The 26,565-nt window shown below is 43.8% G+C and overlaps 1 long non-coding RNA gene across 3 annotated transcripts; it reads left to right on the plus strand.

Moving 5' to 3' along the window:
- The first annotated feature begins 7,063 nt into the window (after positions 1-7,063).
- Positions 7,064-23,190, plus strand: LOC105357011 (uncharacterized). 3 transcript variants are annotated; one of them, XR_013653056.1, is made up of 8 exons: positions 7,064-10,894; positions 11,016-11,135; positions 12,358-12,425; positions 12,504-12,583; positions 12,911-13,009; positions 13,137-15,443; positions 15,744-15,850; positions 20,068-23,190. It is a non-coding gene; the product is annotated as an uncharacterized LOC105357011 (long non-coding RNA). The 3 variants fall into 3 exon arrangements; XR_013653057.1 differs by lacking the exon at positions 20,068-23,190 and adding an exon at positions 17,053-18,551; XR_002872685.2 differs by lacking the exon at positions 20,068-23,190 and having other exon boundaries at positions 7,065-10,894; positions 15,744-18,551.
- The last annotated feature ends 3,375 nt before the right edge of the window (positions 23,191-26,565 follow it).

Genomic DNA, 26,565 nt, shown 5'->3' on the forward strand with positions numbered 1-26,565 from the left:
AAAGGCATAGGTATGCGTTCGTGAACACTATCTGTTTTGTGTGCATGTTGACATGTGGACATTTTTGCGGCTAGCAGGTGTGTTGATAATATTTGAGTGTGTGTGAACAGGCCCCGCCCTTTTTGTACTACATTTGAACCGTACCGTAACGATAAACAACCAGTAAACCTGCCTGCTCTATGCTGCTTCATGGTCTTACCCCCCTTCCCCTCCTATTATCACCCTCCTACCCCCCCCTCTCTCTAACGTCCCTCTCTCTTCTTCCCCTCTTTCCTTTTCCGTCCGGTCCAACACCAAAGATTTTCAAACATGATTGAAATTAATAAAGTTTGGCCTCAATTACAAAAGGGGTTTATTCAGACATACCTTTGGTTTGTCTGAAGATGAATAACCCTTCTTGTTAAAATAAAATATGTCCAACACAAGAGGCCCTCAGCTCTCATCTGTTTGCCTAGCTGTTGGACAGGACAAGTTAAAAAAAAAAAAAAAAAAAAAAAAAAAAAAAAAAAAAAAAAAAAAAAAAAAAAGAGATGATAGGAAGACAAGGAGCGCGCGGGGCAAGCGCGGGGCGAGCGCGGAGCGCATAGGCGTCCGCGGAGCAACAGTGTTTGTTGTGGAAGGAAACTTCTGACGCACGTGTCTGTGCAAAGCAATCGGACTTAATACTGTACGTTTTGTGTATGAGGGGCGGATGTGTTGTTACGTGTGGGAGCCTTCAGACTGCCATCTGTCCCGCAGCTCTATGTGATGAGCAGCAGGAGAACATGTCTCCAGCTCACGAGCCGGCTGTGGTCGGTATCGCGCTGAGGCGCGCTTTTCAGTCGCCGGTGATTTATTTTACTGGTGTGTTTTTTTAACCAGCCCTGTTACTACCATAACGCTGCCGTGACACAAGCGGAAGGAGAGCTTTTCCCGTTCTCCCCTCCATCCACTGCTGTTTCTTGCTCATTCTTAAACACGTACAACAGTGTGGCGACACCGGGCGTTGGCCCCGCCTTTAGCCCCTAAGACTCATGGGAAATGGGGTATCGCGGATGTAAATTTCCCCATCATAACTGAGGGATGTATTGTTGATTATATGGTTACTGTTTGTAATTTTATGCATGATACCTCAATTGTCAATAAGTAAAAAAATAAAAATAAAATAACATAACTGAGGAACTTGTGAACAGAAGTGACATGCATGCTGTTTTGGCATATGTGGGTGTATTCAAGTTCATGAGCTGATGCAAGGCTGTCTCCTCCCACATTTGCACCCAATCTGGGAGTCAGGACTTGCTTAGTCGGGCTGACGGCATCGCTTAATGCATGCGGCTTGTACACTGACGCGGCTTATGTATGTAATAAGCAAGCTTAATACGTGAAAATGAGTGGGTGCGGCTTGTAATCGGGTGCGCTTTATAACCCGGAGATTATGGTAATTAAAAAACAGTAGAAAAAGCAAAAAAATAGAAGAAGCCCCTCCCTCCTTGTCTAGTGTGAACAACATTGGTTAAACACGTGTTGAAGAACCTGTGTTCACCACATTTTTCAACATGCGTCAAATGCCATGTGTTTACGCAGCTTTACAGTTACTGTACAACCTTTTTAGTTTGTTTTAATTAAGTTCTTGGAGAAAAAAAAGATCTTTCCTGGATTAGACAAAGACTATTTCTATTAAACAAAGTAAACATTGCAAATGTGGCCTGACCACTGTGCAGTGCTTGCTTCTGTATTCTCTTTCTCATGTTGGGAAATGATCAAGACCCTCCTCTGTCACAGAAGGAATCTCCCCTGTGGTTTTCAACTTGTGCCTTCCTCTTCTTCTGGGGCCTCATTTATAAACGTTGCGTACGCACAAAAGAAGGAGTACGCCACTCTCTACAAAATAATTGATATTTATAGAAAGCAAACTTGACAGGAAAATGTGCGGTCCTTCACGCAAGCTCTGACCCAGGCGGACGCACAAAAACGGGTGAAATGAGAAATGGCGACACTGTCGGCAGATGGAAGAAACACGTGAAAGTGACAGTGTGTGCCAAATCGTGCCGGCATGTGCTGTGCTACACAATGTGGCACAGCTTAAAAACGTGCCTCTACCCCCTGGCGCCGATTGCTGTGTTGGCCCCGACCCTGAACCCCCATCCCCACGCATTTGAGCCAAATGCTGCTGCGCGCCAGCGTTTGGAAGTGATGCGTCGCTTGTAAAGAAAAAGAGGTGTGGAAAATATTATTTATTCAAGAATTCCCTCATCGTGCAGTTTATTTCAGTCGGGGCGGTCTTGATTTCGCCCAACTCCTTGGCCACCTCTCTGATTGAACTAATGACTTCCCTCTGCATTTCAAGGACTGCATCGGTGAGGACACGTCCACTGCTGGAGGGTTGAGAGCCGCGTGCCGTGGAGACGCTGGGGCCAGACGGCTGCTCAGCTGCAACATCGTAACCACTGGCCCCGCTGGTACACCCAGCAACTAAAATAAAATTGTTCTATATTAATAAACTGTAATTGTGTGGCCTGCATACATGTGACCTGACTGCATTCATTTTAATTATTTCTCTTACCTGTGTCACCCGGTGCATCAGGCGCGTCGGTGTCCCCCTCCGCCACCACTCCACTTAAAAGGGATTCCCTAATAATTGTCTCTCATCAAGAGGGGTCAGCTTCGCTGTGCCCTTTCCCCCAACCGAGGCAGACACACTCTGGCGATGGAGCGCTAGACGTTTTTTCGCCTCGACTTTGATGTCCGACCATTTCTTTCATTTCTTTTTTATTTCGGCCACGGTTCGAGGTTGTGAGGCTACAGCATTTACGGCGTCTGCCACCGTTTGACACTCAAGTGCCTTTTTGGCATTAGTAATGCCCACACTGTGCCCTGCAAACAACATTTTTCTCCTCTTTTCCACCTCGCCAACGATAACTTCTACTTCACATTTTGAGTGAAGTTACGTTTTTTTAATTTCCTCTCTGTGTTTGCCATGGTTTCCCAATCAATGAATATTCATTTGTGGGCGTTTCACGGACTATTTATGGGCAACTATGGGCGTGTCATGAAGCCGCAAAAGCTGCGCTGCATTTAGAATTGGTTGTGATTTATTAAGGGAAAGATGCGTAGGATGTGCGTGCGCACGGTTTTATAAATCTGAATATTTCTGTGCGTACGCACGTCCTACGTTTCATCCGTACGCCACTTCTGACGCAAATCCTACGCAAAGTTTTATAAATGAGGCCCCTGGAGAGGAAAGTGTTCTGCCAGACCCTTTTTTACCCCTGTGAGAGAAGTGCAAGTCTCAGCTGCAGATCAGATTTCTCTTTTTGCATCTTCAGACTAATCGAGGTTGTCCTGAAAGTAAATTTACATCTGCATATTCTCATGACATCACATAAACTCCTTACAGACTCAGGTGTCAGTTTTACTATATGCATACACTTTTTTGTCTCTTAGCCTCAGTTGGTAGCTCCACACTTAGCATGACTTTACCAATATTTTGGGGATGCCATGGCACGAATATAGAGTGGTTGACCTTTGATCAGAAGGTCACTAGTTTTGTTCCCATTCTGCCTGCACATGTGTTGAAGTGCCTTTGGGCAACACACATTACTCCCTGTGCTCTGGTTAGGAGCCTTTCCAGTTCAACCAGTGGCCGTTTTAGTTCAGATGTTCCACTCTGAGCATGGGGCCTATCCAGACTGGGAAAACTCATGGTGAAACGGAGCTCAGTCCGATTGGAAAAGAATCAAGAACACCTCAACAGATTGGTCAGAGAGCTGGTCCTGGTCCTGGACCAGGGTCTGCTTGTTTGTATTCAGACTGAACATTTGTTCTGGAGTCTCATGAGAAACGAGCTCTAATTCACTTTAACCTTTACTGTAACCAAATGTGTCTAGCCTAAATACAACCTATGTTTCTTGGCAACTTGGGAGCACCTTGTCGTTTCCATGGCATAACTGGAGGAAGTTGCAGTGCAAGGGAGGTCTGGGCATCTCTACTGAGACTGCTACTCCCATGATCCTGCTCTGGATAAGCAAGAGAAGGTGCTTAAAAAAATAGTTGCATTAATGATGTGGAAGGCTATAAAAGTCATGTAATGATACATTTTGTGCTATGGGGTTAATATATCGCATTTTGACTCTGATTCAAAGCCATACACTTATTTAATAAATTAGCAGGTGGAAGGTTTAAACATAGATCCTAACTAAGGTCTGTTCAAGTCAAATGAATTCCAAAACCACTGTCCAAATAGCTGAATGTCTTTGCCATAGTAACATTCAATACAACAGGAGCAGATTGTTTTTTAGAATGATCAACAACATTGCTTAATTGAGAGTAATTATAATTAAAGGGGGTTTTACTGACTGGGAAACAAAAGTATTAGGCAAGAATTAACTATAGCTGACTGTGCCTTGAAAATGTTTTGAGGCTAAAGGGCTGACAGTGTTAAAGACTGATTAAGTAAGGAAAATAGAATTAGCTTGAATTAGTTTGTGTGCCATTTCCTGTGATTTGGGAATGATTTTGATGCAACATGCAAGCTAATCCAACATTTTTTAGGAAGAGAACTGACTTTTTATTTTGCTTTCTTTTTAAGGGAGTCTGTGCCTGTAGGATTTTTTGCGTTAACCAATCAGACGAAGACCACTTTGAAGACTTGTCTACACCTGGCATCTAAATTCATCTTCACATACAACTGAGGTGACCACTTGTGATGGTATCTAAGTTATCCACTCTATATGCAAATAATCATATACTTACATAGACGGCTGACAGCTATCAGCTCAAAGAGGACTTTACGAGATCCACTGATAATTCTATAAAATCAAAAATACTGTGGTAACTTGAACTCCTGCACATCATTATTCAGAAATTTACAGTTTTCAGATTCCCCCAGACACATTTAGGCCTTTACTCTTGCTTTCCTCAGAGACTCAAATATATTCATTCATGTGGAAGAGAGATAGGTGAAAGGAATATAAAATGGGTTTAAGTCTGTATGATGTTGCAGCACTCAGTATCAGTGCAACTCTCTGTCTGTAAGCACACAAACTGAAGCTTTTGGTCTCTGCATCTTTCATTCTGCACCAGCCTCTGACAAACTGTTTGAAAAATGGAATCTCTTCTCCGTAGAAGGCAACTTTACAGTCTGTAAAATTTCGATGAGCTGTTTGCATCCAGTGATATATTGTGCCCCTGCATCTGTCATTTTTAACAACACAACCAAGCATGCTTTAATTCTCTCAAGCTTGTTATTCAAGAAGATTCATGGGTTGTTTGAATGAATTGTAAAAACAAGTCTTTTTCCAGAGCTTTTCCATGCTTTCTCCTAATGACAAATTACAAAAACTTGAAATTGTGTTTTTTTGTTGTTTGTTATTACTAATTATACTTTCAGAGATGTAGACAATTGAGAGAATAGTTATTTTACTTTGAACATTTTTGTCATGCTCGGCTAGAACGTGAGCAGACCCAAACGCTGAAACCCAGAACGACACACACTGGAAGTGGCGAGAAAGGATTTAATTTTGAAAGTCTCTGATGGTTAGGAGTCGGGCTGCAAAGATGTCACCGGAGCTGGAGAAGACAAGAGCAGAGGTAGATTTCTTCAGAGCCAAATTGGAGCGGCTTCTTAGAGGTAAGCGGAGCTTGGTGTAGGAGGAGTGGTCCAGATGGCTGGATGAAGTCAGAGCGTGGTAGTTTCGTGGAGCTTGACGATGAGCTTGAGGATGATGATCTTGTGACTGGACCCAAGTCGGCATGGATGAATGAGAGAACTCTGTAGGCAGATCGAGAGCTTGGATAAAACGAGAGCTTGAAATGAACGAGAGCATAAATTCACTTGACGAGAGCACCAATGAGGGCAAACGAACTGGCGATGAATACTGGTCTGGAGCCATCTTATATACAGGTGCAGGTGATGAGATGAATGCCGACGGCTGGGTCCAATCTAGGAGGAAGCAGAGAAGGGAGGGGGGAGGAGAGGACTCCCGAAGGTACCATGACAATTTTATTTCTATCTTTGTCGCTTTAATCAAATGGAGAATATCCTAAATATGGTGTGCTAATTGCATTTTATTGGTTTATAACATGTTATTTAGCATTTTGGTGATGGAGGACATATAGAAAGAAAATCAATCTCAAACCTGCATTTCTGATTGTTTATTTATTTAAATCAATGTAAAACAAGAGAAGACAAAAAATTCTGCTGGAAAAAAGCATGAAGCAGTGACCTAGAAGCTACAATTGGCAGGACACAAATAGAGGGTTGTGTCAAGAAGGGCATCCGGGGTAAAAACACTGCCAAATTACCAGTGCGAATCAGTGAAAGCTGCCTCCCTGTGTTGACCCCTAACGGGATACGCTTACAGGTGAAAAAATAATGTGGGGCGGGCTGGGGCGCTGCGTGGTGTTCTGGGAGTGGGTATGGGGGGGTGTGGTGGGGGAGGTTGGGTGGTGGTTCGGCTTGGCTTGGGGAGGTGGTCTCTTTGCCTGCGCTGGGGGGGATTGGCGGGGGGGCCTGCTTGGGGGGGGGGTCCAGCGGGACTGGGCGGGCTGCCCGTTCACACCTGGGGCTGGGATCAACCCTTCCCTGGCTCTGGGACAGGGCGGGGCAACCCTCTTGGGGCCCCCGGTCGCTCTGGGTGTCATCCACTGGGGCTGCAGGGTGTGGGGGGGGGCTTGTCGGCCCCGTCCTGTGGGGGGGGGGGGGGGGGGGGGCTTTCTGGGGGGGGGGGATCCCACTATTGGTACGGGACCTTGGGGGTTCGACGGGTCGGGGTCTCCGCTGAGGCAATCGGCAGTTGCCCTGGCCGGTTGGCAGCCTCAGTCCCGTCGTGGTGCTGGGCCTGGGCGTTGGCGCCTCCGGGGATGGGGCCCCGGGGATGGGGGGCCTGGGCGCGTTGCTGGGGGGGGGGGACTGGCTGTTTGACCACCGGAGGACAGTCTACCAGCTGTCCCCAACTTACCCCCTTCCTCATATAACCTCATATTAGGGTGAGGGGGTGGGGGGTTTAGCCTGCATTGCGCCTTGTGGGGGGGGGCTACTTGGTAATGGTCCCCCTCCCATGGTTGCCGTACGGAATGGGCCCCCCCTCTCTTCGTTTTATTTGGACCATAGACATGTAGAGCCCTTGGTAGGGGGGGTGCTTTGACATCACTGCCAGCATGCAGCAGATGTCCTCCTAGCACCCTACCCGCCACTTTTAACTGCACCTTAGACATTTAGGGCCCCTTGGTGGGGAGGGTGATGGGACATCACTGTGAGTAATCAGGAGATGTCCCCTCAGTGCCCTACCTACCAATTTTAACTGCACCCCCTTTGTACACACACCCTTACCCCCTCAAAATAAACATCACTGCGCGAAAAGAGCCAGAATCCTTAATATCTGTTGTGTATACTTTATTAAATATCTAAAGAATCTGGACCATTTCTAATGCATATCCAGACATGCAGCATATCTGAAGATATCCGGGCAAAAGATACTGGTTGTGTCTTATTTTGGTCATATCCAAGTTCCGAATATGACCTGAAGTGAAATCTGGGAATATCTCGAGTAAAGATATTGAAGAAGGTAAATATCCTGTAGTATCTGTAGTGTATACTTATCTAAGTGTTGAGGCATTTCTGGTGCATATCCAGACAGGCAGCATATCTGAAGATATCCGGGCAGAAGATACTGGTTGTGTCTTATTTTGGTCATATCCAAGTTCCGAATATGACCTGAGGCAAAATCTGGAAATATCTGGAGTAAAGATGCGGAAGAAGGTAAATATCCTGTAGTATCTGTAGTGTATACTTATCTAAGTGTTGAGGCATTTCTGGTGCATATCCTCCGTAGTTACCATTGCCTCTGTAGGTACCATAACCGTTCGGCCTGGGACTTCCGTTCGGGGTCCTTCGACTTGTGCTGACGTCACATTATGTGATTGGCTGTGTGGTGGTCTGATGACGTGTCAGACAGTGATTGGTCTGGACAATTTACGATACTATCTATCTATTTACCAAGGCTGTGTCCCACCAAGGTGGGGTAGCCTAGACAGGGCACACAATTTTAACTCCCTCCTTCTCTTCCCCAAACCTTCCTCCTTCAGTGTGTGCGTGTGTGTGTGTGCGTTGGTGTGTGTGTGTGTGAGACTGGTCTAAGGCCTGGTCTAAGCCACACCACACTGCACCAGGGTCAGCTGCACACTCCAGTGTGGGCACCTCCACAGCAGGGCCTCAGCCAAGGCTGGTTTCCCCTTGCCGCTTCATCCCAAGACCAGACCTCTACCACACCCATCCATTCATTCATACACAAACTCTCTCCACCCATCCCTGTCCTGAGCAGCCTCTCTTCCCTGCACCACAGTCATCCCTCTTGCATTCAACCCTCTCCTTACACCCTCTGTCCATCCCATTCGCGGTCTTCCTCTCATTCTCACTCCACTCACATCAGATTCATATACCCTTTTCACCAAACGCTCCCTTTCCATTCTTTCAACATGTCCAAACCATCCCAGTGCCTTTTGCTCTGCTCTATAAGCCAACTCTCGCATCACACCAGTTCTCTCTTGGATAACTTCATTTCTCATACGATCCATACGCGTCACACCACACATACTCCTCAAACATCTCATCTCAACTACATTCAGCTTCCTCTTTTCCGCCACTTTCAGACTCTGTTTCAGCCCCATATAACGCTGCAGGCACCACCACACCCTCATAGAATCTCCGTTTCGCATGCTTTTCCAGTGATCTACATTCAATCAATCTCTTCCTCCCCCCCCCCATATCTTTCGTACTTCGTTCATTCTAAACTCTACCTCTCCCCCTATTCCACCATCCACACAGACACACGACCCCAAATACTGAAAACACTCTACCTCTTCCAACAACTCCCCATTTAATGCCACATTCAATCTACGTTCACCCTTTAACCTCGTACACCTCATCACCTTACTCTTTTCCACATTCACCAATTTACGATACTACCATAGAAGAAAATATTATGACATCTGTTGTAAACGAACAGAGCTGCGAGATAGTATTCGAAAGGTGCCTTTATTATTGTTATTATTATTATTGAATTCATGTTCTCTTATAGTTTTTTTAATCCGTGCACCCATTGCTTTATTATTGACAGAACGGACCCGGAAGGGCAACATTTAGCCGTGCTGACAAAAATTTCAGCCACGGCTGAACTTAAACTGGAGTAACGAGCGGATTGTGACAACATGTCTTTATAAAAATGACAAAGAATATTGTCAGACACAATTTATGAGGGAAAACTCCTTTATGTTACAAAAGGGAACGTGAAATGAAAATACGTAGAGCCCAAGCAGATGTCAACGCTACGTAGTTTGTCCAAGTGGGGTTACCGTAGTGTAACGTTATACTCAGTCGAAAGGACCCCGAACGGAAGTTCCAGGCCGAAAGGTTATGGCACCTACACCGTATTTTATGATATGTGCAAAGGCGATACTGCATTAGGACATGTATTGTCTCTGGATATTATATGTATCACTTGTTTGATAAGTGCCTCGCCTAGCAATTTATGTGTACAAGATAATTCAATAGCACATATATTTTTTCCAGACATATATTGTTTATGACAAATTTGAATTACACATCTGATCTGTTAAGCTGAGTTTGCTGTGCACTTATATTTTCCCACAAATGTTTAAAAACAGGTGTGAAAAGTATTGACAAGTCAACCCAAGTTTGATTAAGATATACAGTAATATCCTCATTGCTTCATCAAAGGTAATAAATACAATGCCACTTCGGGCATACAACAAATTTTGCATTTTCAACAGCCAATTTCTTCCTGAGCATGTATCAAGTGGCAGGAAAGTCTTTTGTGATGTTTTGTAAAACAGTATCTCATATTATACCAATAAAAAAAACCATAAGAAACTTTTTAAAAACTTTAGGATCGTTTTTGGTAAGAAATCAATGATAACTGCTGCTCTGTTTAGTGTTTTCAGGGAGTGGGTGAAGAAAGTTTATTTTTTTTAACTTTATTGTTCAAAATGTAGGTACAGCCAGGAGAGCAAACATATTACATGCATTTTACACAAAAACATTCAGGTTTCCACAACTTTCATACAACCATACAGCTTTCTTAAGGCTTTTAGAGATTTAACTGAGATACGTTTCAATTTGTTTGATTAACACGGGGGGGGGGGGATAGAAGATGAATAAAATTAGCATTTATGAATATACAATTTGCCAAATATAATAATAAAATTAATTATCAGTTTTTATTTGAGTCCAAGTTTTATTATAAAACCCAAAAATTATATATTCAAATTTCAGAGTGAAGTTGGGGTGAATATGATTTCTGATAAATTGTAAACACTTCTTCCAAAAAAATTCTAATTTTAGTACAATTCCAAAAAAGATGGTTAATTGCTTTTGGATGTTCTTTGCAAAAGGGACAGTTAGGATCAATTTTTTAATGTATCTTAGCATGAATTGATTAGTGGGGTAAATTTTGTGAATGATTTTAAAAGAAACTTCTTTCATTTTTTATTTTATTTATCATAGATTTTTGGGTAACACTCCAGCCCTTTCTCCAAATGCTGCCGGGAACAAAACGTCTTCAGTAGTTTCGAAGCCGCAAAACAACACGAGGAGAACGAACGGCCATGACGTCTTACCCGAGCTCCAGTAAAGTGAAATTTGATTGGTCACGTTCTGCAACGCGACCAATCAGCTGTCGAGTTGCAGCGCTCCGCGCCGCCATGACGCAATCTGTTTGAAAACAATGGCGGCACGGAGCGTTAGGTCCGAAGATGAAGACGGAAAAAAAGAACAAAAGTTGACCGTAGGAGACATGGACACCCTCTAGTAAGCGAGGCTGACCGCGTCCTCACAACGAAAAGACCTCAGAGGATCCGGGAGTTGGCGGCAGTGACCCGGCCGAGCCGATAAGTTCAGGTAAAACTTTTGATCTAATGGGCATGTTATATTCGGGGCTTGGAGGCTACGGGGTTATATTTAACCAATTCCGGGGCTATTTTAAATAGCAAAAATAAACCACATCCTTCCCTTTTTTCAGGAAAAGAGTCTTCATCTGAAGCGATTGAAACAGAATCACAGAGGCTGGACGACGTGGAAAAAACCAAGAAGAAGCTACAAGAACACCGGATACGACCCCCCCCCCCACCTCGAAGTTTCCGTATGTATCTTCCGTGTGTAAAAATATTTTGTGCTGAAAAACTTCGCTTTTGTATAAAACTTCAAGTAACGCAGAAACATCATGTCATCACCTAACGGACAAACGTCGAGCAGCGACATTAACGCGGTAAACAGCAGGACGTGACCGTACAGATTAAATTAAGTGCGTGGAGGGGATGGGGGATTGGGGGGTGGAATCCGCGGCACACGTCTGTGCAGAACCGGGGCCTGTGATCCGTATGGATCATGGATCATCCGCGCAGCCTAGTAGCTTCTCCTGGGATTCGGTGTCAGACCGTAAAACCTCATCGCCCGCGGGACGTCATCACCGCGGACCCACACTTTATTTATTCATTTGAAGTTACAGAGGACTCATATGGTGTGTGATTTGAACTATAAACATATTCATCTTTGCTAATTATTGTGTATTCTCGTGCGGTTATGGACAAATGTTGGAGACCCTGGGCACTATGTCAGTTAGGTTTCTTTTAGGTTCTACGTGTTGGGCGGCCGCAGCGTCACTCCCTCCCGATTCCCCCGCTGGAGCGGCAGACGTCGCCCCCCACCGCCGTGGGGCCTGTGTAGTGTGGGCAGCACGGAGACACGGGGGTCCACCGGCAGCTGCGCCCGAACCGCACAGGGTCCAACGTCGGCTCCCCTCTCGCTAGGGGCGCCGGAGGAGGGAAAGGAGAGGCGAGGAGCCTGCGGGGCGAGGGTGGAATGCAGGCGCCCCGATGTCTCTGCACTTCTGTCAAAAGTGGCAGAAAAATATACGTCTATATGCGCTACGAGCTCTTCATGCTTCATGGGAGCGTGAATTCAGCGCGGCAGGAAACATCGTCACCCCGTTAAGATCCTCACTGATAGCTGACACGGTTATCATGTTGGTGTTCCGGTCATGTAACATGAAGACGGACGAATAAAAGCAGCAGCACGATTCACTAAAGCAGCCAAACAGACAAACACGTGTTCACTTTTTTTTTGCACTTTAAAAAAGGTTTTAATGTTTAGCCTATGTTGAACCTTTCCTGCGGTGACTTTTCTCTTTCTGACCGTGGTCGGAAAACGTTGGCGGATCTTCCTTTGGGGTTATAAGCTACATGCGTTCTTGAATTTGCCACTTGGCCGCTGGGGGTTTTTGTGTTGGGCAGGTGCCTGTATTCTAGAACATTGGCCAGAACAGCAATGTTACTGTAACCTAACAGACTTCTTCTTTCTTTCAGATTCTTGTCCATCACAAACACAAGAACCTCGGAGAGCAGCTCCAGTGGAAGGTCCGGGCAGATGACAAGTATGTTTCCTTCTCACTATCGTTTTAGGAAACTTGACAAGAACTCCAGTCAGTTATAAAATATTGTCTTTTTTTTAGCTTCAGAACACCGCACAATGAGGAGATGACGGCAGCAGTGAAAGATGTGGAACCAAATTGGAGTTTCCACCAAGTTAGAAGTAAGCACCAACATGAAGTTGGATTTACACAACTCGCCATAAGTTAGAGATAATGTGAGAGACTCAATGTCAATAATCAGTGTTACTTTCTTTTCAGAGATTTTTTGAATAGGATTGCAATTGTATTAGTGTGATAGACAGCTCATTTAGTGTTTCCATGTCTTAAGACCAAACACTAAGTTACAATAGCGATATAGCATTGACAATGGATAATTATGATAAGCCACTGTGACAGTCTGCATGGCACATTTTGAATATTCCACTTTGGAAACATGTTTGCAATATGTTTGCCTCATCTTCTTTACATTTCATATTTCCATCGACTAGGAGCTTGCAATAGAGCTATTGACAGTCTCAAGTGCAAAGAGAGAGAATGGAGATAGAAGCAAGGAGGAGGTCAAAAGGAGGACCAGTCAGCACGATCAGGTGAGTTGTCCTATTTGTGACCTTGTTTCATTTACTCAGGTCATGCATGGTCCAGTTGAACTGTGTATGTGTGTGTATGTTGTTTCCTCTACTTAAAATAACATTTTCCTTTCCTGTTGGTCCACAGCTCTTCAAAAAGAGGGTCAAAATTGCTGAGAAGATTCTCAATCAAGAGGATCTGTCATAAATAAAAAGAGCCAATGCAAACTATGTCAGCGACGAGGAAAGTGACGAAGACAAACCATCTTATTATCAATCCTCGCCAAAGTGGCGCTCCACTAGGCTAACCAGGGTGATGCAGAAATGCCATAAAGCCTGGCATGAAAACTGGAGGAGTGGAATTGAGCCAAAATTACGCACGAGACACTCAGCTGGCTTTACTGAAGGAAACCCACCACCAGTCAAGAGCTGCTATCTGACAGAAGAGAAAAAAAGGATGCATGTTTATTTGTGGTTTTTGACCTATTTATTTATTTTGTAATAAAATATTTTTGAGTAATACCGGTTTTCTGTTACCTTTTATTTTTTATATATTTTTGAGATGATGGTATCTTGAAATATCCTGACTTACATCACTAGTGTTTGTTCTTCAGATATGTCTGCTGGCCATATGTTCCAAATCCTAACTTCAGATATGACTAGTATACGGACATCAGATATCAACAGATATGACATGAATAGAATCTGGAAATATCCTGACCTTGGATATCACTAGTGATGCATCTCATATCTGGAGAGAATCTCATCTCCAGATTCTATCAGAATAAAAGTGTCCCATACTCTGAGTTGATATGCTCAGGACATGAACTTAGAAACAGTCATGTCCGGAGAGTATCCACCGTAGATATCACCAGATATGGGGTATTTCTGAGGATATCCAGACAAATATATCTCCTGATTCTGGGGGCTTTTGCGCAGTGCATTCCAACATAAACACACACACATGTACACACACACCCTCACTAACACACACGCACACAGTCATTTCGCAAGGAAGGTGGGACCTTGGACATCTGTCCCCTGCCCCATCCCTGGTGGGGCGTGCGGGGCCCTTGGCAACGGCGGCCGTGTCCCCTGGTTGCCGGTTTCCTGGGCCCGGCGGTGCTCTCTCCGTGCGGGGAGAGGGATCCCTGAGCCTTCTGGCAAGGCCAGGAGCCGGGGATCATATCACACCTGAGCCGGGGGTGTCTGTGTCCATGTGGGGTGGGTTCTGGTCCTTGCCGCCGGGTGCTGGGCCTCGCCAATTTCCATCTGTGGCCGAGCCTGGTCGTGCCAAGTCTACAACAACCCTTGTGGGCCCCCTTCTCCCTGGGGTGCCCCCCTCCTGGCCGGGGGCGGCTGGCCCCTGTCTTGCACCTTTCTGGACCAACCGTGGGCCTGGTGGATGGCTGCCTGGAGTGCGGAGCGGGTTTCCCTTGGGGGGTCCTGACTCGTACCTGGAGTTGGGGTGGGGGATGCCCAGAACCCCTGGGTGGTGGTGGGGTGCTCGTCTTGGGCTGTGGGCACCCCTCTCGGGTGGGGCCCCGCGTTGGACCCTCCTGGCACGGCGGGGGGGCTACTCTCCTGGTTGGGCTGGGGCGGCACTCTCTTTCGCCTCCCTGCTCTCTGGCTCTGGGGGCCTCGTGGCGGTCCTGCTGGCCCTGGCCTGGGTGGCGGACGTGGTCACCCGGGGGGCGGTTGTTTTCTGCCTGCTGCCGCGTGGCGTTGGGGGCTTCTGGCTGCCGCGGCTGCTCCGGCGGGGGTCTTGGTGTGGGGGTGGCTGGTCACTCCCCGTCCTTCTTTTCACATTCCATTATCCATTTTAGAAGAACATAAACACTCAACTGAGCACAGGTGTTAGCTCACCATTGCACTAATAGTTTGCGTGATTGAATGAAATATCTCACACTAGTTGGCTTGAAGGCATAAGTATGCTGTGTGAACAATATCTGTATTGTGTACATGTTGACGTGGATATTTTTGCAGTTAACTGGTGTTTTTATAACATTTGAGTGTGTGTGAGGGCAGGCCCCGCCCCTTTGAGATTTGTACTCTATCTGAACCTTACTGTAATGATAAACATCCAGTAGCTTGTTGCTTTATGCTGCTTCATGGTTTTACCCCCCTCCCCCCTCCTATGATCACCCTCCTATCCCCCTCTCTCTAACACCTCTCTCTCTTCTTCCCTTCTTTCCTTTTCCGTCTGGTCCAACACCAAAGATTTTCAAAAACAAATAAAATGAATAAAGTTTGGCCTCGATTACAAAAGGGGTTTACTCAGACATACCTCAGTGTGCTGCCCCCTTTAGAAAAGCTGGCAGAGTAGTTGCTGCGCAGCATTATTGTCCCTGTCGGCTTGCCGTAGAATCTCGCAGCACCAACGGACAAGCAGAGCAGTTGTGTTTTTCGTCATCTATTACATATTCCTCGTCACAACCCTGAAGTACATATGTCTGTGAGTTAAGTGATAAGTAATATTCAGATGAAAGTGTTCAGTTTTTGCCGTTTCAAAGAATGTCTGCATGTAAAAGGTTTTAAAAACGTTAGCAATGCTAATCGCGTTAGCCAGTCTATGGCGTTTTCAATGTAATGTTAACATTCATGCTAATCGTCTTTTACATGTGTGTGAAAACTGGTAATTTTAGCACATATTATGGTTTTGTATTTGCATAGTAACAAATAGTTGAATATTTGTTATGAGAGAAATAAGAATGTAACACATTGAAGTTTATTAATGTGTATTTCTGTATTTCAGTTTCACAGTGCTTCTCATAAATGTCCAAAACGTACAAGCTGACTCCTGGATGTTTATTGAGGAACCTGTTAGCTGTCTGCCAAGCTAGAAATCACGCTAAAGTTCCGGTGAGGGCAGAATACTCTGGTTTGTCGGATGATTGATAACCCCTGTTGTTAAAGTAAAATATGTCCAACACAAGAGGCCTTCAGCTCTCATCTGTTTGCCCAGCTGTTGAACAGGACAAGTTAAACAAAAATCTTTTAAAAAAAAATAAAATCTTTATTTGGGATTTTGAATCAGGATATACAGATTCCACGTTTGAAGTAGTCCAGAAAATTCAGTTAAAAATCCTAAATATGTAACACATTACATACGTAAAAGTAATTTGTTTTTGTTTTTTTCCTGTAACAGAATTGACTGTTTTATGTTGATGGGTTAACATTCATTACTGTAGTGTTGCATATCAGTTGAAAAGTTTTTTCTCTGCTTCAGAATCCACTTATATTGCATTGATTCCATAAATGGTTAAAGGTTTTCAGTAGTTAAAAGGATAACACTGTCTGTGTTCTTCTGTCTGTGTGTCATTTGTCCTGATCTTTTTTACACCTTCTTCAAACATTTTTTGACTTTAAACTTGGCTCAAACCAGTCGACTGTAGCATCAACGTTGGTCTTTAGCAAAAGTTAATATAAAGTATAAATGTCGTCGGTCCAAACTTCTCCGGCTCCCGCTGTGTAGCTGGCCAGACCAGAGAGGTTTTCCGGAGACTCCAGGGATTGCAGAGCGTTCATCACGCAGTGCGAGTTGCATTTTGAGCTACACGTCTCCGCCTTTCCGACGGATCGGGCCAGGGTGGCTTTCGTGATCTCGCACCTCACGGACAGAGCAGCAGCATGGGCCACAGCGGAATGGCAACGGGGAGCCCCCGCCTGCATTTCTCTTCCTGCCTTTTTGGAGGCTTTTACCAAGGTGTTCCAACACACGAAGCCAGGGAGAGAGGCGGCCCGAGCGCTTATGCGGCTGAGACAGGGGGCTCGGAGGGTGGCGGTTTACGCCATCAAATTCCGGACTCTTGGTTCTGAGAGCGATTGGAACTCCACTGCTCTTACGGACGCCTTCCTGGAGGGCCTTTGCGAGGAGATGAAGGACCATCTCGCGCCACTGAACATTCCATCGTCCTTGGAACCTCTGATAGCCCTCGCTATCAGAATCAACAACCGCCTGCAGGATCGCAGACGGGAACGGCGGACTGTGTGTCCCCGTTCCAAGGAACGTACCGAGGACTCCTCTTCACGCTCTCCTCATACTTTTTTTGTTACCTCCACAGAACCTCCTGCACCCCTTTCGGAGGAACCTATGATTTTGGGACGTGGGCGCCTATCCCCCCTTCAGAACGCAAACTCTGGATGACGGCAGTTGAGTGCCTGTACTGTGGTCAGCGGGATCATTTCTGCAAGGATTATCCAAATGCCTCTGCTTGTCATTAAGTGTGGGCACACTGACGAGTGGAGGCCAAGCGCCCACTATTTCTAGTCCTGCCTCGTGTTTATTGGAGGTCCATGTTGTGTTTAAGACAGGGGAGAGGGCTTTCAGTACTTGGTGGACTGGAGGGGTTATGGACCTGAGGAAAGGTCCTGGGAACCATCGTCCAGGATTCTGGACAAGGACATGCTACGGGAGTTTCACCGGCGCCACCCTCACAAGCCCGGTAGTGCGCCCAGAGGCTCCCCTTGAGGGAGGGGTACTGTTAGGTACTGGGGCCAGGGCGGCTTTTGTTTTGTTTCTGTTCACATCAGGTTTTATTTTGACACTTCCGGTTACTGGTTCCTTATTACACTTGTTGTCTTTACATTCAATCATTGTTCGCACCTGGTTACGCACCTGTTTCCCATTCACTGTTGTGTATATATTCCGTGTGTTGTCCGGTACTTGTCACCGGATCGTTTTGATTACTACTTCGAGTTCGAGTTTGATTACAATTAAATCATTTGGTCCACACACCCACCCTGACAGAAACAACTTAATCTCCTTTTGTGGACCAGTTCTGCAGGAAAAGCACAGCTTCTTCTTGACACTATCTCCTGAAGCCCACTTTAATTTATTTAGCACCAGCTAATCTAGCAGAATTCTAATTTAAATTTTAAAACCTGTCTATGTGTACCAAACATAGCAGTCTCCTCCAATATGGCGGAGACCAGGCTTAGTGGCAGAAACTCAAACTGTTAATACATACACTTAGACGTGACAAACCCATGAAGAAACAAAAAGGTGACAAAGAAGATGACCTTACCCTGAAGAACTAAAAACCAGACACTCATATATACTGGGGGTCAACACCAATCGAGATAGCGATGGACGATTTACAACCTAAACCTGGAGTGACTGACAAGGAATACAGAACATGTCAGAAAGGGAACATCACATAAATCCAAGTACAGAATCTTTACATCCGATGAAAGAAACATGATTTCAATCAGAAGTTTCATTCATTTTGTTTTGAGTTTGAGTTATGAATTACTTTAAGTGAAAACCTGTGTTAGACAACTGATATTACAGTAAATTAGTCTACAACCTGCTGAAATTGAATACACTAGTAGTTGTCATCCAAAGAATATCAACTCTGCAATCAATGAGAGGTGGATCAATGTGAAGTAAATGGTAAATGGCGTATACAGTAAACCCTAGTTTTTCGCGGGGGTTACGTTCCAAAAAGAACCCGTGATAGGCAAAATCCTAGAAGTAGAAACCTGTATTTCTTTTACAATTATCATACAATTAAAAACTCTATTATACATTTAAAAGAAAGAACAATCCATTTCACAGGCTCAAGCATTTGTTTCACAAATCAAAGCACTTTAGAAACATTTTTTTGGACACTAACTTCTGTACTTTACTGTTAAATAATAATTTTAATCATCGATTTTAACAGAAGGCTTCAAATCGCGGAGATTAGCCCCGCCCACCGCGACCCGAGTAATTGGATTAAACGGGAGAAAATTTAAAATGATTGAAAATACAAAGTACAGTTGGACAAAAAGTGACTCAGGTGTATTTCACTGCTGTTCAGACTGAGCCACTGTATCCTGACTCCGCTCTGCAGTGTTTTCTTCTTTTGAAGCCCGTGAAGCTGTGTTTGTTCAGGAGAAGAACACAGTGATAGGCAGTTGGTGTCGCTCTTTTTCTATAGGTTTTACAGAAACTCGAAATTGCAAGATCATTTGCACGTACGTGTTGTAAATTTGACTGTTTTACGTACGTGTACATATTAAACTGCAATGTTATTGACGCACAGGTAAAGAAGAAGCGGAGTGACTTTTTAGCCAATCAGAATGCAGAACACAGTGCATGATGCAAATCCGTGAAGTAGCGAAACCGTGAAAAGTAAACCGCGTTATAGCGAGGGATCACTGTACTTATACCAGTTATATACACCCAAGTTATTTTGGTAAAGTAAGTGTGGATGGGTGTTGGAGACTGTTAGGAACCTCAGTGCTTCTTAGCCACAATTTTCACCAACCTTTTGCCATGTGAGCCAGAGCTTTACGGTGACATTAATAATTAAGTTGTGAAGAATATTATTTTTTTTAAATTAAAAATTAAAATAGATTATCTGTATTTCTGGAGTGCTCTTTTTTCTACCTACAGTTTATCTGCTCCAGCCTCTTCTTAAATGTTTTGCATCTACTAGAAATGAGAGTAAACTTACATTTATTTGAACGGCCTTTTCTGATGAAAACTGCTGAAAAAGCACATCTGAAAAACTGTATTTTTCTATCGTCAAATAAGCTTTACTTAGACCCGTATAGGAGAGGAAACTGCCAAATGTATGAGGCACTTTTTGACCATGATAGCTGACAGACCAAAAAATTGTTCTCATTTCAGCATCTTGCTTTCTTAAAATTGATACAGGTAAAAGCAGATGTGACCCCTATTTCAAAAGGCCTTGCCCAACTATTTCAGGATTTCTGAAGGTTTACCTTTTTCAGTTTTTATCCCAGCTTTAATTTGGCCCCTATCTCTGACTTCACGGTCTTTCTTAACTGTGCCCTTAACCAGCTGCAGACTGCTAAAATTTATAGGCAATTATTTATTTTCAAAGATTTAAATACACAAACTGAAGACAGTTATCAAAGTTCTGATATCCATAGGCTGCTTAAAAGGCAGAAAAACCAGAGAAGGTAAACAAAGAAATGTGAAAGCCCTCAGCCCAAGGAAGTCCAAGTTTTAGGATCTGTGGAGCATATAGCTTATGACACAGTTTCCACATTTTGATTGTAATGCTCTACCTAGTCATTGGTTTAAGGCTGTTAAGTGTCAGAGAGGTTTTTTCTTCTTCCTACAGTGTTTCAGAGCAATAAGTGGAAAAAGGACAAAGAAAATCAAGGCAAGGAAAGCAGATACTACAAGAAAAGGAAGCTGCCTAAGCTGCACGGACAAGATCGCTTGCTAACGCTGCACGAATGAGGTTGCGGCCTATGCTGCACAGACAAGGTTGATGCTTTTGCAGTATGGGTGAGGACGCCTGCCGATGCCACGCAGACGAGGTCACGCCTACTCTGTGTGGATGAGGCCGCCTGCAGATGCTGCATAGTCCACATCAGAAGGGCTGTTCACTGTCACCTCATTGAGAGAATGCGTACCGCATGGTGCACACTCAAAAGATCCACATTTGTGAAGATCTTGGCCCTCACTGCTTCTTTGCTGCTCTGCACAAGAAAGCTGTTCTCATGCAAACCGCATGTGTTCTGGAGAATCAGATTAAAAAAACTTTTTTCAAGCATAAAAAGAAAAGAAACAAGAGTGCAAGCCAAAACAAGTCTAAAAACATGCTTATTTTGGAATGCATGGAATTCTGTTGCAGGGTACAGCTGATGGGGTGATCTAGCAGGGAATTTGCATGTGAAAGGTAACTTAAGATAACTTCTTGTTACCTGTACCTTCTTGTTCTCGGTTCCATTCCCCCATCCACTGATGCAGACTGCCAGATTAATTAGAGCCTCCAGTTGCTCCCATGTAGTTAATAGAAAGTAGAACGTTTCTGGAAAAACTCTGAAGAAACACATCTACCAAAGCTTCATGTCTCCAAAGCTCTGGATAATCTGAAACACTGCAAATGTCCTGCAGTTTAGAAGTGGTTGCTCAGTGAAGTGTTTTTGGATCCAAAACAATAAATTCTTTCACTTTCTGCTTCTCCCATCAGGGGTCGCCACAGTGAAACAACCCTCCCTTGAGGATGAGTTGCATGGTTAACTTGGCAATGTTTTACGCTGGATGCCTTTCCTGACGCAATCCTCTCAATCCAACCAGGCTTGGGACCGGCAGAGAAGGGAATAGGGAGCAGCCCGGAATTAAACCCAGGTTTCACGAACCGAAGGTGCCACAAACCAGCACGAGCTAAACCGGCCCCCAAAACAATAAATAAATACCTAGGAATTTGGGTGGAAAAGCTGTGATTTCACTGCACCCACTCTATTTGTCCCTACTGCATTACTCTGCCTTAGATTAAAGTCAAAGTGGAACCAGAACAAGGCTCAACAATCCTTGGCATTTCCATTGAATGGCTCCAATCGGCACAGAGACAAAGAGAAAAGAAGTGTGCTCCAGTCTAAAGAATTGACTGTGGAGTTGCTCCATCCCCCATCTAAGCAGTTGTTAATTTCTCTGAAGGCTGAAGGCTCACTCCCGGAGACTGGGTCATCGTCCCCTTAAGGCAGTGGAAACTTTGCAAACTCCCTGCTGGGTTTGACATGGTCATGATTTTATGGAAATTAGCAGAAACCTCGATGCAAGCAGATCATGAGCCAAACTAGAAGGTAAGTCCAAAGTTTTACAAGTTTTAGCAAAAATATGGGCACAGGTGTGGGACAAAACCTCTGTAAATCAGTCAAAGAAGACAAGAGAATTCTCAAAATAGACTGCAATAAAAATATACAAAGTGGGCAGACACAGAGAACAGCTGCTTAAATTCTAAATAAATTAACCAAAGTACAGGCAGCTGTGTCGGCTCAATAGAAACCCACAGGAAGGGGGTGGAACACCCAGAAGACAGAATCAAACCAAAGAACAAAATGACTAAGACAAGCAAGAATCAAGACATGAATCTTTATTTTGGACATCCCAAAAAAATGGTAAATGTCCCCGATGGGATGACATAATCTTAACTATTAATAATAAACTTTATAACATTTCAGGAGCTAAAAAGAAAAAGTACATCTTTTTTTGAATGCCATCTACTGAAATATGAAGTTGGTATATGGTTGATATACATTCAAATTGATGTGGATTTGTAAATATCTCAATGAAATTGAATTTAAAACTCCTAAAGCATACAAGCTGTAATGCAACTTAGGTAATCACATTACATGTTGTTGGAATTCAGTGGAGCCGGACATTTCTGAACCCACAGGTCACTTTTTCTTCAGTGCTAAAACAACACACCAATCATTGTTTTTAAAGTGCTTGTCTATCGGTCAGCTCGGACCAGCAAATATCGATAATGATGCAGCTGAATTAAATATATAATAGATAGGACATGGAAATTGGTGTACAATTTTCTACCTGGCTTTAAGGCCCAAAACTCTTGACAGTTATAGTCCCGTTCACCCATGCACATGCATTCACACACTGCCGAACACTAGCACCAACCTATAACCACCAGAAGCGATGTGTGGTTCAGCGTCTTCCCCAAACACATTTTGACACATGGGCGGGCAAGGAAAAAACCAAACCTGCGATAGTAAGACAAACTGAACAATTAAATAATATTCAAAATAAAGCAGCAAAACTAGACAGAACCAGTTTTGTATGGTCAGCCAAGATCATTTCTAACACCAATCTCTGAAAGTGATAAATGAGAAGATCCAACAAATCATAACACATGATACAATCAACTTAAACTTAGAGAGTACTTCCAGTCAGTATTTTTGTTTACAGCTACACAAGTACTCACACCAGGAAGCCATTTATATTAGGGACTGAGCAGCTGAGACTTTTTGCTCCGGGTTTTTTTCTCTTGGGCCATCCCTGACTTTCCTGTCCTCATTCCCCGGATCCATCCTGTCTTACTCCTGTCAATTTTTTATTTTTTTTTTCTAATGTTTAAAGAAGCTTGCACAAAACTTGTAAAATAAATTCCAGCTTGTCCAAGAAGAAAATTGATTGATTTTTAATGCATATTTCATGAGAGGACAGGAAATGTTTTTTGTTTTTTTTGTTCATCATGGAACCCTGAGATTAGAGGTTCGACTTAGAACCCAACAACTAAAAGTTGTTGGATCATAATTCTTTTTGATTTTTGTTTTTTTTACTTTATTTATCCCACAATGGCAAGGCAAGGCAAGTTTATTTGTATACCACAATTCGTACACAAAGTAATTCAAGGTGCTTCACAAAACAAAAAAATGCATTAAAATCACAATACATCATAGAAATAATCAACATAAAATTTACTTTAAAAGAAAAGAAAAAAAAATTGAAAATTGATTTAAAAATAAAGGAAGGAAAGAAAAGTGCAGATAGGACCTTTCAGTCATATACACGGCTAAACAGAAATGTTTTAAGTCTAGATTTGAACATGAACACAGAAGACGCCTGTCTTACGACTTCAGGGAGGCTGTTCCAGATTTTAGCTGCAGAATATTGAAACGCTGATTCCCCTTGTTTAGTTCTGACTCTGGGAATCAACAGGAGGCCGGTCCCTGAGGTCCTCAGAGTACGAGATGGTTCATATGGCACTAACATGTCAGAGATGTACTTTGGTGCTCGGCCATGGAGAGACTTGTACACAAGCAGAGCTGCTTTGAAGTCTATTCTTTGAGGTACAGGGAGCCAGTGCAGAGACCTGAGCACAGGACTAATTCAATTCAATTCAATTCAATTCAATTTTATTTGTATAGCCCAAAATCACAACAACAATCGTCTCGATGGGCTTCGAAGTAAAACATGAAATCAAAAGGATCACGAATACAAAGAGTTCAATAGAAAAATACTAAAATGAACTAACAAACTGACTATGCTATACTGGCATCCCTGCCCTTAGACCCCCCTTCGCGGTAAGGAAAAACTCCCAAAAAAAACGGATTCCGGAAAAAACGAAGAAACCTCAGGGGTGCCCACATGAAGGAGGGATCCTCCCCCAGGACGGACAGGCGATTTACCAGAAATCTTAGAGAAGAATTAACTTATCTAAATCTACAACTACATATACAAAAGTCCAGCAGACGAGCTTCATCCAGCCGTGGTTGTGGGGACAGTCAAAGGCGCGAGTCGAGCCGGAGACAGGAACCACAGCCAGGTGTAGGAGCAGGAGCAGAGGCGAGGTAAACGGTCAGGAACTGGAGCACGGATGAGCCAACTGGAGTCTGGAAGCACTCCCACTCCCCAGGAGGGGAGAGGAAAAGAGGGACAATACATGAATCGCACTGTTCCAAACAGAGGCATGGAGAACTAAATGATAAATTATGATCAAGAATAGAGGAGAGGAAGGGTAGAAGTAAAAAAAAGGAAAGAGGACAGAACCCCAGTGCACCATAGTTACCCCAGCTTCAACTTCTAGCAGCCTTTTAAAAGAAATAGTTATTATTAAGTTTAATTTAAACAAATTAACATTAAGTTAAATAATCTCTGAATACTAACTAGTCTGACAATAAGCCTGTCCAAAGAGGAATGTTTTCAGTCTAGCTTTGAATGTAGAAACTGAGTCGGCCTCTCTTCCATGAGCTGGGAGTTTATTCCATAAGACAGGGGCTTGGTGACTAAACGCTCTACCTCCAACCGTACTTTGACTAATTCTAGGAACCACAAGCAGTCCTGCATTTAGTGAGTGAAGTGTTCTGATTGGATGGTAAGGGACTATGAGGTCCTTAATATAGGACGGGGCCATTCCATGTAAGGCCTTATAGGTTAACAGGAGGATCTTGAACTTGATTCTGGAATCAACTGGACTAATGTGATCATACTTCCTGGTTCTGGTCAGGACTCGAGCAGCAGCATTCTGGATGTACTGAAGCTGTTTTACAGCTCGTTTGGAGAGGCCTGTGAGCAGGCCGTTACAGTAGTCTAACCTGCTGGAGACAAATGCATGAATAAGTATCTCCAGGTCTGGCTTTGACACTATGTTTTTGATTTTGGCAATGTTTTTCAGATGGTAAAATGCCGCTGATGTTACTGACTTGATATGGCTGTTAAAGTTCAGGTCAGAGTCCATGATTACCCCTAGATTTCTGACTTGATTTGAGGGTTTAAGAGACAGAGAATGAAGGTAGCTGCCGACACTTTCTTTTTGTTTCTGTGGGCCAAAAATAATAACTTCGGTCTTGTTTGAGTTTAGCTGGAGAAAGTTGTTCTGCATCCACGCACTGATCTGTTGGAGGAAGTGGCTGCGTGAATCCACCGGCCCATATTCACCTGTTGTCAGTGACACATAGATCTGAGTATCATCTGCATAGTTGTGATAAGATATGTTATTACTGCGTATTAACTGCCCTAGTGGCAGCATGTAGAGGTTAAACAGAAGGGGTCCCAGGATCGATCCCTGGGGCACACCACAAGTCAAGGCCATGTAGTCTGAGACACAACTCCCAATTTCAACAAAATATTTCCTGTCTTCTAGATAAGACTTGAGCCAACTTAGGGCAGATCCAGAGATGCCAACCCAGTCTTGGAGTCTGTGCAAAAGGATCCCATGATCAACAGTATCAAAGGCAGCACTCAGGTCTAGCAGGATTAAGACAGAGACTTTGCCATCAGTGTTCAGGCGGATGTCCTTGGTTACCTTGATAAGAGCAGTTTCTGTGCTATGATGGGGTCTAAAACCTGACTGAAAAACTTTAAATGAATTGTTTAATGAGAGAAAATCAGTGAGCTGTTGGAAGACAACTTTTTCAAGGATTTTTCCTAAAAATGGCAGATTAGAGAGAGGTCTGTAATTATTCAGTACAGCGGGATCAAGACCGCTTTTCTTCAGGAGAGGTTTAATGACTGCAGTTTTTAAGGCCTCTGGGAATATTCCAGATTGAAGAGACATGTTAACTATTTGGCTAATTGATGGCAACACACTGTTCAGGACAGACTTTAGAAATCTAGTGGGTAGCACATTAAGGCAGCATGTAGACAAGCTCAGACGGGTGATGGTCTTTTGGACAGTTTGGTCAGTGACAGGTACAAAGTGAGTCAGCTTAGAGTGAGTAGGTGGCCGTTCGATAGTTATATGTGTTGTGGAGTTGATGGCTTTTTTAATGCCCTGAACCTTGTCATTAAAAAATACAGCAAACTCATTACATTTAGGTGTGCTAACCAGCTCTTTTGGTAGCTGGGTTGGAGGGTTAGTTAATCTTTTTACTGTTGTGAACAGGACACGAGAGTTGCTGCTGCAACTTCCAATGATTTCAGAGAAGTACCTTTCCCTTGTTCTGCATAAGATCTGGTTGTAAGCGTCCCCCTTATACATTCCATAATGAACCTGGAGTTTTGACTTGCGCCACTTTCGCTCAGCTCTGCAGCACTGTTGTTTCTGTGCCCTGACTAGATCATCGTTCCTCCAGGGAGCTTTCTGTCTATGTTTTCTCAATTTAACCTTCATAGGGGCAATGGCATCCAGAACATTCAAGATGCTAGAAGTAATAGAATTCAGCATTTCATCAACATTGGCACCAGAGGCGTTTTCAGGGTTTATCATTTCTACAAACTGTGCCCTAGTGCTCTCATTTATTTGTCTCCCTTGGACAACTGCAGGGCCAGGCGGCGGTTTGGGAGAAACAGACAGGTCAAAGAATACACAGAAATGATCAGAGAGGGCGACATCAACCACACTGACATTGTAAATATTAACCCCCTTTGTGAT

The sequence above is a fragment of the Oryzias latipes genome, chromosome 22 (genome assembly GCF_053564925.1).
Source record: "Oryzias latipes strain Hd-rR chromosome 22, Olatipes_Hd-rR_3.1".
Lineage (NCBI taxonomy): Eukaryota > Metazoa > Chordata > Actinopteri > Beloniformes > Adrianichthyidae > Oryzias > Oryzias latipes.